The 13,114-nt window shown below is 31.1% G+C and overlaps 1 protein-coding gene across 5 annotated transcripts in view; it reads left to right on the top strand.

The window, feature by feature from the left end:
- Nucleotides 1-13,114, top strand: part of LOC123560920 (semaphorin-5A-like) — a 113,762-nt gene that overhangs the window by 1,100 nt on the left and 99,548 nt on the right. For 2 of the 5 annotated variants that reach the window (XM_053552337.1, XM_053552338.1), the window contains exon 4: nt 671-1,000. The gene's annotated coding sequence lies outside the window, so the exon portion shown is untranslated. Of the gene's footprint in view, nt 1-670; nt 1,001-9,146; nt 9,568-13,114 lie in introns of those variants that run through there. The other 3 variants (XM_053552336.1, XM_053552335.1, XM_053552340.1) reach the window with 3 other exon arrangements.

Genomic DNA, 13,114 nt, shown 5'->3' with positions numbered 1-13,114 from the left:
AATCAGTCGAGGGGTTGGAATTTTTAACTTATGTTCTTTCAGTGCAAGTGCAAGTATTATTGCGACTGAGGTTTGGAGTTTCTTTGAAGGTCATATTATTTTGTGCAGTGATATCTGAAATGGTCATAAATTTTCAAGTTGAAACAGTAGACGTGTCATATTCTCTTTTCAGCCCTATGTCCTGACATGGAGTCTTTGTTGCTCATTTGGGCTTACCTAATTTACTGTTATAATTAGTGGTTCAAGTGATGACATTGTGTAATTAAAATGTACAAGATTACAGGGCTTTGAAATATTTTGAAAACTTGTCTTGATGAAAAAATTTAGTAAAAAAAAAGTAAGTACAAAATGTACACCTGAAAGAACTTGTCAGGCTGTGTCCTCTTTTTATGTAATATTTTGATTAAAGAGGAAGTTTAAATTTAAAGAGTGTTCAAATGCAGAAATTTGGTTGTTAATAAGATAAAATAGAAGTAACAACATTAAAGCAAGTTTGATCCATAAAAACAAGTTTGATAAGGAAAATTTGTTACACACTAAGATTTCTCATATAATTTTTATGTAATAAAAAAGACTAGGATAGTGTTTAAATGTTGATTGTACTAATGTATGTCATTGTTTTCTTGATTAGTTTTATAAATTAGCTTTCAACTCCCAATTGTTGTTTCAGATAACAGAAGAAAATTTAGCAGCTGCTGAAACAGTAGATGGAAAGCACAGCCTGATGTCAGGCTCAAACTGAAACTGAGATTGAACTTTTGTTGACAGGAGGTGCAGTAGTTAGTTGTTTCAGTAATGTTCAGATAACTGGTAGAACACTTAGCAGCAAAAGTTGAAACTTTAGTGAAAGTTGGACAACACTGCCTGAAGAAAACCTAGAAAGGGTTGTTAGAGCCAGTGATGTGAACTTTGAGTTTTTGGGAAATTGTTGACATGTTTTGGTGAGATTTTTGTACAAAATGAAGATTCTAGGTCACCGTAGGATGACTTTCCAAAAAAGGTGCGAAATAACTGAAGTGAAGTAGAGGGTGATAATCCATGGCGTTTTAAAAGATATTTCTTCCATAAAAAAAGCACTTACCTTATTTCTTCAGTTTAATTACTTTTAATTATCTCACATACTGCTCAGTGTTTTTATGAGGTGAACTTTTATGTTGTATTTTATTACACGATAATTGAATTTTATTGCTATTAGACTGTATTATATGTTCTATATCATCACTGATCATAGGGCCGGGGAGATGTCACGGGGGATATTAAATCAACATGCTACATTTGATTACTGTCTGCAACACTTTGAAAAAGATGAATGAAGCTGTAAGGTGCGGAAAGTAAATGTTGGTTTAATATAACCGAACAGATAAAAGGTCAACGTATTACTACCTAATACGACTTCTAGGTCATGTTTTATGTTACGATTTATGATGCAATGAAAATGGATATAACAATTTTTTATCCAGGACGTTCTTTTTTTAATTTATTCGAGATTTTATAACAGAGTCATTGAGACTCCGCGCTTGTGTCAGTATTTTTTGTAATTAAGGATGAATTTTTAAAGTACTAGAGTTGACTTGAAGCACCTTAAAGCTTTTTTTAAAATTAATTCCATTTCTGCTTCCTGTTATGACCACATTTTTTTCTGTAACTTATAAGGTAAAAAAAAAAAAGAGTATAACTGATCATTTTTTTTTATTTTAAAAGCTTTTTAAAAAAAAAGAAAAAAAAAAGTCATTTCTTAGTTGGCTGAACTTTTTTTAATACCATTTTACTGCCTAATGTTTGTCAAATGTTAGTTACTATGGCACTTTATTGTGTCGCTTTATAGTATTGATAAATGTATAGTGAGATTAATGGGTTTTTAAAAAACCAAGGTCCAAAATAAAAAAAAATGGCAACCACTGACAGACCTAAATTCGGTGATGTGTTAATTGAGCTGAAGTTATTTATGCATTTTGATGGATATGTAAGATGTTTTTAATTATATTTGTAACCTATTTATAGATGACAATCATCCATCAGTTAAATTCTTTACAACCAATCAAGCTTAAATTTGAAAATGCACATTTTTACAGTAAAGTTATCCAATAACATCATTTATTTTACCATTAAGCACCAACTATATGGGATATGCATCATTACAACAAAGAATTCATTCATATTTATCAATTCAGTTTATATGCCTTTATTGAAATATGTTTTTTTTTGGTGGGGGAGAGGGGGGTCAATTTAATAATTATGTTGTTGTTTGTTGATATTATTCTTGAGCAGATGATAATATGGTATTTCTGGACAGACGTCTTTGATTTGAGGTTATGTAAAATGAGTTTGGAAACCAGTCACCAAATGCAGCCATGCCATTGGTCAGTTTCAAATTTGTGCTCGGAAACAACCAATCAAATGCTGGAATCATAGACTGGTTTCCTAACTTAGGTTTATAATCTCAGACTCTTATCCAAGGATTATAACATAACTCAATGGTTTATAAATGTATATAAATTATGTTGATGTAAAATTTTGTAGAGCTTTTTCTACAGTGTGAAAACATATAACACAGCTGCTGAAATTTAATGCAAATTTCAGACAATTGTTTTGCTGAGAAATATGTTTGTGCATGTCATAATGAAAAATCAGTTCCAGGTTTCTCATATGAAGAATAACAGTTTCATTAATCACAAACATTATGTTAGAGAGCGGTGAAGAAATTGTTGCTTATGACAAAAACAACTTAATGATTTCACCGAATTTCGCTCACATATACTACAAGGTTTTTGAAGTTGTTTTGGAGTCTCTCAGACAGGAAACAAAAATGATCGGAGCTTTTTTTCTCATGGACTTGCACATTATTGGAAATGGAGTGATCTACCAATGAATTACGATTGATAATGATTATATAATTTAGTAAATACTTGAAAAAAAAATCTGAATGTGGGCTGACATAAGTTGAAAATATATTTACCCTAACCAGCTCAAAAGAAGTTGTTTTCTGATGTTCTATCAGTTAATTTCAATGTCTGCATTTTGAAGTAGATGTTTTACATTTGCTTATAATTAAGTACACCACAGGCTTGCAATAACAAGATTGAAGATTGGAGTCCAGCGGATGAGGTGAAGGTTTGAGTCTTGTGTGAGGCGAATATTTTATGTGACTGAAGGCACTACCTCTAAAGTTACTTGGCCTCCCACTGAATATTCATGCAGGGGAATTGTCAGTTACTTACAGAGAATAGGTTAATACTTGTTAAGAATCCAGGAATATTAGTTTACTTCACTAAATACCTAACACGAAATTAATGCAACACTACTAGAGAACTGAAATACGTTTGACAAATCTTGCATTCAGCATGGCAAAAAACAAAACAAAGAAAGGAAAGAAAAAAAAACACCCAAAAATAAGAATAATTACATCATTTCAAGTCTAGATTATTATGGAGACTTTTAAATTTTGTAATATTATAAATAACAGCTGATTCATGACTTTATAAAATGATTTGATTTGTTAACCACAGATATTTTTTGCCTTAAAGGTGTTTGTTAAATGTTTAACATGTGTTATACCAGAGGGTAAAATCATATCTTTTCTACAAGGTCATTTTAACTTTCAAAAAACATATGTTTCTGATTAAGATCATCAGGTGGTTAAATATCTGTTTATTGTTCTTAATTTTAAATGCAATTACTTTCATATTTTATGGAAACGTCCTACCCACTTTCCCTCCCAAAGTACGTACTTTAACATATGATTTTGTTTTAAATTTAAGTGTAGTGTACGTAAGTTTTATAATTTAATATCGTAAGTTTTATAATTTAATATCGTAAGGCTGTAGCTTTGCCCTATCTGGCTTTCCCTCAGATTTCACGGGAGCAATATCCGTTGGTTTTGTATTGGAGTGAAATTTGCAACACACTACATATTCCACAAAGATTAATGCACTCAATGAAAATTTTCTTGCAAAAAAAGGAGAAAACTCATGCAACAGCAATAATACCGCTGGAGTTAAATTAAAAGGCCGAGTGTGTTACAGAACAAGACAATTTTTTTTTCTAGAATCAGTGATTTTTTTACCAGTTTTATGAGCTTTAAAGTTATAAAGCAAATGGAACCAATTTAGATAAATTCAGAATGACATTAATAAATTAACTGAATTTATATGTAGCACGTTATGTAACATTTTATTCCGATACGGAGTTTCAGCCACTTATGCTAATAGCTTCCTGTACTGGTGAGATTTCCTTTTCAGATGACGTCCCAAGAGCAAATATCGAAATAACATGAATGAAAATCTAAGCCAAGATATAAGTTTTTGACATGATTAGTGAATGTAATCATAGAAACGATCTGATATTATATTGTTATCCCATGTGAAAAAAAGATCGTGATCGGAGATATTTCTATTGTACTTTGCAACAACACATGGGAGCGCCCATTGAGTCTGCTAAGGACCCGTTAAAAAGTTTTAATTTAAAAGAAGTTTTCAAATCTTGGTTATTTATGAGAAGTAGTATATTAACTGTTGAGTTGACGTACTGTTTTGTCCATCTTCTCTCCCTCCACCGCCTGTGACTTTCTCATTCCATCCCATCTTTAACTTATGTCCATCAGTCAGCGACTATCTCCATTGAAGTAGTCTTTAACATAGCAACAAAACTGGTATGATACAATTTCAAGCAGTATAATTAAATTGTATGGTTGTTGATTATATTAAACTTGATTAAAATGTGTCGTTAACCTGCACTTTTATGCAGCTATTGCACCTTTCATTTTCAGACTGTCTGTCTGCCACCGGTCCAACAATTTTTAGACAAATTTTTAACCAATATGTACAGTTGAAAAATGAAATTACATAAATGTTGCTTAGGTGACCCTCTCACAAGGGATCAACAAAAATAAATATTGTTTATCCTATGTGCTATTGCACTGACAAGAAAGAATCAACAAAATTAAACATTGTTTATCCTACGTGGTTTTTATTTGGTTTATTAAATAGCAGTTTTAAATAAAATGTAAAAACAAAATGAAAGACAGTGTTTCATAGAAACATTTGTGAAGTCTGTAAAATATTGTATATTTGCAAAGCTTTCTAGTGTGTCAGTCACACAATTAGCATTGATGTAAAATACTGTCTGTATACAGAGCTTTCTAGTGTCAGTCACACAATTAGCATTGATGTAAAATACTGTCTGTATACAGAGCTTTCTAGTGTCAGTCACACATTTAGCATTGATGTAAAATACTGTGTATATACAGAGCTTTCTAGTGTCAGTCACACATTTAGCATTGATGTAAAATACTGTGTGTATACAGAGCTTTCTAGTGTGTCAGTCACACAGTTAGCATTGATGTAAAATACTGTATATATGCAGAGCTTTCTAGTGTGTCAGTCACACAATTAGCATTGATGCAAAATACTGTATGTATACAGAGCTTTCTAGTGTCAGTCACACAATTAGCATTGATGTAAAATACTGTCTGTATACAGAGCTTTCTAGTGTCAGTCACACAATTAGCATTGATGTAAAATACTGTCTGTATACAGAGCTTTCTAGTGTCAGTCACACAATTAGCATTGATGTAAAATACTGCATGTATACAGAGCTTTCTAGTGTGTCAGTCACACATTTAGCATTGGTTTAAAATACTAGTGTGTTAGTCACACCATTAGCATTGATGTAAAATACTGTATGTATACAGAGCTTTCTAGTGTGTCAGTCACACATTTAGCATTGATGTAAAATACTAGTGTGTTAGTCACACCATTAGCATTGATGTAAAATACTGTGTGTATACAGAGCTTTCTAGTGTGTCAGTCACACATTTAGCATTGATGTAAAATACTGTGTGTATACAGAGCTTTCTAGCGCGTCAGTCACACCATTGGCATTGATCATACATTTAGCATTGATGTAAAATACTGTGTGTATACAGAGCTTTCTAGTGTGTCAGTCACACATTTAGCATTGATGTAAAATACTAGGGTGTTAGTCACACCATTAGCATTGATGTAAAATACTGTGTGTATACAGAGCTTTCTAGTGTGTCAGTCACACATTTAGCATTGATGTAAAATACTGGTGTGTTAGTCACACCATTAATATTGATGTAAAATACTGTGTGTATACAGAGCTTTCTAGTGTGTCAGTCACACACTTAGCATTGATGTAAAATACTAGTGTGTCAGTCACACCATTAGCATTGATGTAAAATACTGTGTGTATACAGAGCTTTCAAGTGAGTCAGTCACACAATTAGCATTGATGTAAAATACTGTATATATACAGAGCTTTCTAGTGTGTCAGTCACACAGTTAGCATTGATGTAAAATACTAGTGTGTCAGTCACACATTTAGCATTGATGTAAAATACTGTGTGTATACAGAGCTTTCTAGCGCGTCAGTCACACCATTGGCATTTATCATACATTTAGCATTGATGTAAAATACTGTGTGTATACAGAGCTTTCTAGTGTGTCAGTCACACAGTTAGCATTGATGTAGAATACCAGTGTGTTAGTCACACATTTAGCATTGATGCAAAATACTGTGTGTATACAGAGCTTTCTAATGTGTCAGTCACACATTTAGCATTGATGTAAAATACTGTATATATACAGAGCTTTCAAGTGTGTCAGTCACACATATAGCATTGATGTAAAATACTGTGTGTATACAGGGCTTTCTAGTGTGTCAGTCAGACATTTAGCATTGATGTAAAATACTGTGTGTATACAGGGCTTTCTAGTGTGTCAGTCAGACATTTAGCATTAATGTAAAATACTTTGTGTATACAGAGCTTTCTAATGTGTCAGTCACACATTTAGCATTGATGTAAAATACTGTATGTATACAGAGCTTTCAAGTGTGTCAGTCACACATATAGCATTGATGTAAAATACTTTGTGTATACAGAGCTTTCTAGTGTGTCAGTCACACAGTTAGCATTGATGCAAAATACTGTGTGTATACAGAGCTTTCTAGTGTGTCAGTTATGCAGTAAACATTTTATGTAAAATACTGTGTGTGTACAGAGCTTCTAGTGCGTCAGTCACACATTTAGCATTGATATGAAATACTGTGTATATACAGAGCTTTCTAGTGTGTCAGTCACACAGTTAGCATTGGTGCAAAATACTGTGTATATACAGAGCTTTCTAGTGTGTCAGTTATGCAGTAAACATTGATTTAAAATACTGTGTGATACAGAGCTTTCTAGTGTGTCAGTTATGCAGTAAGCATTTGATGTAAAATAAGTGTGTATGCTTAGATTTCATTTGTTTCAGTCATGCAGTTGATAGCATTGATGTAAAATACTTTGTGTATACAGAGCTTTCTAGTGTGTCAGTCACACAGTTAGCATTGATGCAAAATACTGTGTGTATACAGAGCTTTCTAGTGTGTCGGTTATGCAGTAAACATTTTATGTAAAATACTGTGTGTGTACAGAGCTTCTAGTGCGTCAGTCACACATTTAGCATTGATATGAAATACTGTGTATATACAGAGCTTTCTAGTGTGTCAGTCACACAGTTAGCATTGGTGCAAAATACTGTGTATATACAGAGCTTTCTAGTGTGTCAGTTATGCAGTAAACATTTGATTTAAAATACTGTGTGTATACAGAGCTTTCTAGTGTGTCAGTTATGCAGTAAGCATTTGATGTAAAATAAGTGTGTATGCTTAGATTTCATTTGTTTCAGTCATGCAGTAAAAAAAGTAAAATACTGCATGTATATGCTACTATATATATAGTGCATTGGTCACACAGTTAATATTTGATGCAAAATAATTGTATGTAGGTAAAGCTTTCTGTTGCTTTAGTGAAACAGTAAAAATTTGATTTAAAATAGAAGAAATTTAGCTGTACCTTGAACCATACCCAGATTTTTGTTGATAAAAAGATATTGCTACCTGTTATAAACAAATTGATATTGCATACTCCTTTAATTGAATGTGGAGTCATTATGAATTAGCGTTTGCCATGTTAATAAAATGATATGCTTTTTTGAGTAGATGATGATCAAATTTGCATTTATATATTCATAAGTTTTGCATGTATTTAAAATACATCATTAAAAGAGTATAAATCAGTTGATAATGTCATTTTATAAAATGTGTAAAAATCAGCAAAATGCTTCAAAGTTGGAAAATTATATATTCTGTGTATTTTGTTATTTTCTAAAATAAGTTAATAAATTTGACACCATCAGTCTGAAGGGAAAAACAGAAAAATGATTGAAATGTGTTTGTTGTGCAGAGGTTGTTGCATGGGATAGGTTAATTTCATATAAAAATTCCATTTCATGGGCAAAATTGTTGGCCTATAGAGAGAGGCTGTTCCTCCTCACAGGTGTTGTTCACAGAGTTTATATAGTCTTCACAGGAGATAACTCCTGAGGCTACTCGGATTTGTATAATTATGTCCCTTCTCTTCTAGACTGATGAAGTCAGAATGTATAAGAAATTATTTTTTCAAAAAAAAAAAGAAGATTAGTAGGTAGCCGGACTAAAACACAATAATTTGGTTTAAACCTGTTAATATTGTTTTCCAAAAAACAATAGTTGAACATGCATGATAAAATTGTTTTATCAATTTCATAGATATTTTATATAAATACGACTTTTTTTCATTCTCATTATATTGGCAACAAAATCAAATAATTGAGTTTTAGCTATATGTATAATATTCACAGTGTCTTTGTAACAGAGCAACCAGATTAATTTACTTAAATCATTTTTGTACTTAAAGACACACCTCTGATAGAAAAAGATATCCCACAAAAAATCTTACATCTCAAAAGTTTAAACTTTAGTCGATTATATAAACCAATTAAAAGAAAAAATCCAGATTTAAATCATTTTGAATAAAAAAAATTCTATAAACCAATTAAATGATAGAATTCTGACTTAATTCTTTTATCAAATCTGTACTTTGGACAAAACACTGATGTGGGCAATGCAGGTCAGACACATGAACCCACCTAGCGAACAATGCTGGTCAGAAACTATTACCACCTAGCAAACAATTCAGGCCAGATATATCTACCACCTTGCAAAAACGTTATGACATTATGTACTTTTTTTCGTAACAGAGAAAAAACATAAACAAGAATTTACTACTATACTACAGCTAGCAGCGTAGTACGATAAACTGACAAGCTACGTTTGCTTTATTTACTAGTCTCGTTCAGTTATTTTAGAGGCAGTGTAGAGACTAAACATTGACTTGAACGCTTTTCCCATTTGCCCATTAGATTGTCAAGTCACTTCGGTTTGGGAATACATGCGTGGAAGATTACAAATAGGGTTCATAACCAATACAATGGATTTATTTTTCGTCAAATAATTATTTTAATTACTCTAATAGTTTTGCATGAAGTAATTTCAATATATTTGTTAAAAAAGCATTTTAAGAATTTTGACTATTTTGATAAACTGTTTGAAGTATAGTGTTTTTGGAGAGAAATTGTGGATTTACGTAATTGAAAAATAAATTTCTGTTTGTCTGGATTATTTAGTGTGAAAATTTAATTATTTTTCGTGTGAAATCTTGGAAAATATTTTATAACTAAAATGGTAAGTTAAAATAATTTTTTCAGTAATAGTTAATTTGAATTTACAAAATAAAATTGCAATTAAACATAAACATTCATGAAGTCTTAATATGTGAGTATGTCACTTTTCTTTCCCAGAAATTATTTTAAATCAGTTTTCCTGTAAAATATAATTCAACATTATATTTTTGATATCTTTATTGCTGACAGTTTTCCGTTTTAACTTGGTTTCTTTTTTTTTTTTCATTAAAAAGGTTTAGCGTACATTTTGAACATATTCAACACTATATTTAACTAATTGGTATAATTTCATGGTGTAGACAAAAAAGGCTATTTCATGGGGACATGAATTTGTGGATTTCAGATTTTGAATATAAAATGAATGGGAATTTACTTGTTCATCAGGGATTGACACAGTCATAAAAATCCATGAAAAATAGCCCCCTGCAAATATTTGAGATTTTGCAGTATATACAGCTGGTACATATGATTTAACTTTTGATAAAAAGTAAATAAAATCTACTATGCAAAGCTGTAGCTTACATATAGATTGAATACTCAGTTTATTTTTTTCCATATAAACTTTATTATATTCAGTGGACAGATGATGGTATGTACGATGTAGTGTCATTTGACATCTGGAAGTCAGAGATCTGGACTCAACAGTGTCATTTAAAGGATCACGCAGACAGAATTTTATCCATTTTTGTAACATTTTTTTAAAAAGTATTTTTAATAAGTCTGTTTGTAAATTAAGTCAAAAAGTGTGTCAGTGAATTCAAGGCAGTAAAAAGTTATAAATAAAGCACTTTTGTTGTCTGTAGCTATATACCGTGTTAGTCACATGGTAAAAAGTTATAAATAAAGCACTTGTTGTCTGTAGCTATATACCGTGTTAGTCACACGGTAAAAAGTTATAAATAAAGCACTTTTGTTGTCTGTAGCTGTATACCGTGTTAGTGACACAGTAAAAAAAGATGTTCAAGTATATTTGCTATACTTTATTTATACCGTACCATACTCATAGAATGCCAGCTTAGATAATACAGACTTATGTTTTTGATATTTTATACACATCCTCATCCGTTGCTTTTTTTTAAAAAGAAAATGATATTAGAACCAGTGGCATAACTAAGGCAGTCTTGTACTCCTGCATGTACTGTGAACTTGTAAAAGGAGAAAATGCTGAGTTTGCACAAATATGTCAGTTTTGTGCAATAATGCTTGGTAGAAAGAAGTAAAGTTATTTAAATACCTGTATCTTAGCCTTTAGACAGTTGCAGTTATAACCTTTTGGAAAAGATTCAACTGCCTACAGGGTTTGTTGAAACAAATATTTTGGAAACAAAGTGATAAGTCTTTTGATTTTCAGGCCTCTGCTTTGATATTTGGTTTTCGTACATTCATTATATCTCTTAGCTACTGCCCCCCATTTTAAGCTGAGCAAAAAAGAAAAATATTCAACCTATGATGTAGAAACAAACTGTATATTACATGGCCTGTATCAAATCGTCAAAATGTAACACTATAACCACCTGTTGCATTTAACAATTCAAAAATTTTGTCAGCTCTTAAACTTTATATTTCCTGTACAAAAAAAAAGAAACAAAACTTCATGCATAATGCATTTTAAATTAAAAAAAAATGAAATTAACTGTTTTGTCATTGATGTATTATAGAGTATTATAGAGGTGCTATATTTTCTGCATGAGTTACAACATTTTTGCTCGGGTAAACGTGAAGGTTAAAGTAATTTACAGTCGCGGAGATAATTTAATGCAACTATATTGCATCTAATAATACATTTTGTTAAAATGTCAACTGTTCTCTTGTTCAATTTCTTGACTTCATCTTTTTTTGCACAATGATATATCTAAGTTAATTTTATAGTAATTAAATATTAAATAGAAATTATTATTAGCTTATTGAGATAATGACTTTTCTTTCTGGTTGAAAAGCTACTGCAGAATAAATCATCAACAGTGTATATTGGGAAAGATAGTTGTGTGTGAGAAAATAGTTTCAACATCTTGATGCAAAAATTATTTTAATCTACAGTTACATGCCAAATGTAAGGTCATAAAATGATTTTTCTGCATATTTTCCCAAAGACTTCTATACATTTTCCCCCAAAGACTTCTATACATTTTTCGCCAAAGACCTATATGGGTACATTTTTTCCCAAAGACTTGTATACATTACTTTCCCAAAGACTTCTATACATTTTCCCCCAAAGACTTCTATACATTTTTTCGTAAAGACTTTTATAATGCAATTTTTTTGATAATAAATCTCTATAACTGCACTTTTATCAGTTTATTTCACAAGCATTTATTGAATAAATTAATACTTTGAAAAAGGGATTATTATTACTTTCTTTTACATATATATCAGTTTTAATACTTTTTTACTCAAAATATGAATACAATGAATTCTGTAAAGAACAAACAGATTTTGCATTTGTGACATTCCATTGATGTTAATGATTATAGATGGGAAAAATTAGCCAAAGTTTGTAGGCTTACAAAATGTCAATATAAAAGTATATAAATCACAAATTTGTGCAATTTTAGTATTTCTGTAGCCCTGTAGAGCACTTAGTTCAAGATATGTCAGAATGGCATAATGAAATTGTTTTGGCACGTAACTGTACAGAAATGATTTTCCTTGCATATTAAATAATATGATAGTGAAGTCCATTGTAAATGCTAAAGAAGGAAAATCTAATGGTTAATTAAATCATATTGGATCCCTCACCCTACTCCCCCTCTTTTTCATGTTGGGAAGCTGTCAGTTAAATATGAAACTGAAATACTTTTAGAGATGGTAAAAAACAATGCTGAGAGAGGAAACAATCTTTTTTTGTGGTAATTTAAGGTGTTTTTCACATTTGCACATGGGAAATGATTAAAAAACAACATTAAACTTGTTTTCTCATCAATAATACAGAGGCTAAAGGTTTATGGACAGCTGTTCTGACATAGTGAGATGTTTTTTTAGAGATTTGTACAGACTTTAATTTACCTCCTTTCTGAAGAGTTGCAGAGTGGATTAGCGCTTATAAGAGGACTCCCTGGGAAGCTGGCAGGGGGATTATCCACTGAGATAATCTCCTTGATTTAATCTCTGTTTCTGCCTAGGCTTGGAGCCAGACTGAAGGATTATATCTTATAAAATGATCGGGACACAATCAGCAATAACATTTTTCATTACTTCATGTAACTGCATATGAAGCACATAGAGCAGTTTAGTGTATTTTAAAGTTCTTTTTATTTTCATCCAATGAGTTTTTTTGTTATTAAAATGTATAAAACTCCTTTAACTTCTACTTTGTTATATACGAAATGGCTTCTGATAATTAAACTTCTTCTTAAGTTCTCGTAAAATTAAAAAATGATTAAGTGTTTTACAAAAATAATATGATATTTTAGTACGAAAATAGAAACAAGATTATTAGTATGAAAATGATATTTTAGATGAAGGTAAAACAAGTTTTAATGATTCCAAAACTATTGCTGTGAAATCATAAGAATATTTGTTGGGGCAGCTGGTTAATTTTTATTGGTTTT

Source organism: Mercenaria mercenaria, chromosome 10 (genome assembly GCF_021730395.1).
Source record: "Mercenaria mercenaria strain notata chromosome 10, MADL_Memer_1, whole genome shotgun sequence".
Taxonomy (NCBI): domain Eukaryota; kingdom Metazoa; phylum Mollusca; class Bivalvia; order Venerida; family Veneridae; genus Mercenaria; species Mercenaria mercenaria.
This window is presented reverse-complemented; position numbering and strand designations above follow the sequence as displayed.